Source organism: Tupaia chinensis, unplaced genomic scaffold, assembly GCF_000334495.1.
Source record: "Tupaia chinensis unplaced genomic scaffold, TupChi_1.0 Scaffold000634_1, whole genome shotgun sequence".
NCBI lineage: Eukaryota > Metazoa > Chordata > Mammalia > Scandentia > Tupaiidae > Tupaia > Tupaia belangeri.
In genome coordinates this window covers 5,715,883-5,718,417 of record NW_006160154.1, presented here as the reverse complement: position 1 = coordinate 5,718,417, position 2,535 = coordinate 5,715,883, and the positions used below count along the sequence as shown (strand labels likewise).

Here is a 2,535-nt window from a genome sequence, read left to right as displayed (position 1 = left end):
ACATTGACGAGTAATCCACAGAACATGTTTCCCTACAATAGTATCATCTCAATAATTTCATTAAGTAATTTAGTATGGTACATGTTTAGCACTAAAATTAGAAACTAAATCTGGGAACTGTTTGAGAAGCAATATTGCTTTGAAAACCCTTAGTCACAATAGGGCAAAGAGATTTCTGTTGCTCATAAGTATTGCCCCAGGATTTTCTCTTCCAAATGGCCATTTTATATTACTCTTGTCCAGCTTTAAGCTGTAACTTAAATATTGATGAATACAGTTGAAGAGCTCTCACCTGACAATATACAACAGCTGGTTATTGCAGGCATAAAAAATGAAAACGATATGGGAATGAAAAAGGCAAAAACAGCTCCATGGCCACTGAGTTTCAGCATGTTGAAGTGAATGTGTGTTTCTCCATGAGAAAATGATTAAATGAGTCTGTGCTCTGTCTTTAATTGCCAGAGGGTACATGTTTTCAGGAGTAAAGAGAGAGAGGGAGAGAAAGCACCCTCCACTGGGGCCTAGTCACACATTATAAAATCCTCTTTTTCATTTCTTCATCCAGTCAGGATTTGGGGTACCCATTCACACATACCTGACAAGCTCCCTGCCCTCCCGCCCCCCCACCCAGAGGTTTTTGCTATAGGGCATGTGTGCTCACCTGAAAGACAAGAGACAAAGCGAGAAATCACCCCCCAGGGCCGCAATCCCTTCTTCATTCTTTTCTCGGGATCTTGGGCACACATGAACACGCGCCTGGCATGAGTTTAAGCCACCAGGTTTGGGACCCAAACCACAGGTGACATAGCCATTATGCCAACTACTGGTCCCCTGACAAGCTTTTTCAAGCCACTGGGACCAGGATTTGAACCATGGTCTGTCGTATGGGATCCAGCTGTGTTAACCACTAGGCTATGAGGCTGGCCCCTCCATCTTTTCTTTTTCTTTCTTCGTGTATTTTTCCTTTTTTTTTTTCCAAGAAGTTTTTGCTATAGGGCGCGTGCGCTCGCCAGACAGAGAGAGACATAGACACAGCGAGAAATCACCCCCCAGGGGAGATGGTCACGCCACAATCCCTTCTCCTCCATTCTCCTCTCAGGATCTTGGGCACGCACGCACTAAGTGGGAGTCCAGTGATGTAACCACTATGCCATCTGCTGGTCCCCATTTTTTTCCTTTTAATCAGCAAAAATCACATGTATTTTTGGTATAAAGATGTTTTGAAATATGTGTACTTTGTGGAATGGTTAAAGATGCTAATTAACTTATGCATTCAAAGTGAGGTCTTACCTTATGATATGTTTGGTCCTTGGTAGCAAATGAGGCACATTTTAGACTTTTTTTTCACCACGTGGAAGGAATTTGAATAAACTTCTAAGTTTATTCTTCCAAGTTGAGCTGGAAGGATGGAGATACTTCCGAGCACAATAAAAGCCCATCTGTGAATGTGCCAGGGAGGGAAGCCAGGTAGCCCTGCCTTGGGAGCATAGCGCAGAGAGGGGAAGTCCTGGGCCCTCAACTGTCAGAACTCTCAGAGGCATGCTGAGAAGATTTTCTGTCATTGCAGGTGAAGAGCAGGGGTCACCAGCTGGGAGTAGGGCTGTTTGTGCTGAGCAGCAACATTCAGGATAATACTGAGCCCCAAACCATCAGTTTTCCAGTGAGAAGTGGTCTCCTCTCATAAGACAGGTGAGTACCTTTATTTCAGTTTGCTGCCCCTTTCAGCAAACAGCTGCCCTCCAACAGTTACAATCACTGCCCTTGGGTACATTCTCAGACTCTCAGATTCTCAGACATCTCTGGCTCACTCAGCCAGCCTGTAACTCCTCTTTCATCAGGTTCCTCCCTTGAAATCCTGTGAGATAGGAGCTGAGGATCAAATCAGTGTTTTGTATTCTAAATGGCCAGAGAAATAATTAATAGAGATGATCAATTCATTTGTAAGTTACCTATTGCTTAAAAAAGATTCTAGTAGTTTGGATTGTAACTGTTTGGTGGGTACCAATATAGTCTATGTGATGTGTGTGTGTATGTGTGTGTAAAATTCAATGAACACATTTTCTGCTTGTTCGGGGGGGAGGAGCAAGAACTGCAGTTGGCCATGTGAGATTCGGCTTCTCTTAACTACTAGTCTATTCGGCTCACCCTGTTAAGTTTCTTTCTAAGCATTATTTTTTAAATGAGATTGTTCACTTAATATTCTTTTCATATTGTTCATTGTTATTGTACAGAAACCCAACTGATTTTTGTATGTTGATTTTTTCATCCTGCAACTTTGCTGAATTGATTAGTTATTTGGGGGGGAGGAAATACCAGTTTTCGTTGAATCCTTAGGGGTTTTAAAGGTAAGTTCATTTCGTCTGGAAACAGGAATATTGGTCTGTCGGAAAAGTCCTGATGCATTTTTGCATAGAAAAACAGAAAAATACATCATGGCTTTTCCAGTAAACTAATACTTTAATGAGAGAGAGAAAGAGTAAGAGAGAGAGAGATGCAAGGAATGAGAAAGAGGATATACATACATACACACATATA

The 2,535-nt window shown here is 42.0% G+C and overlaps 1 protein-coding gene across 1 annotated transcript in view; it reads left to right on the top strand.

Moving 5' to 3' along the window:
• The window catches only part of LOC102498413 (phospholipid-transporting ATPase IB-like), a 211,413-nt gene that overhangs the window by 5,677 nt on the left and 203,201 nt on the right, over nucleotides 1-2,535 (top strand). Inside the window, 1 exon segment of the mRNA XM_014592016.2 lies at nucleotides 1,568-1,689. The gene's annotated coding sequence lies outside the window, so the exon portion shown is untranslated.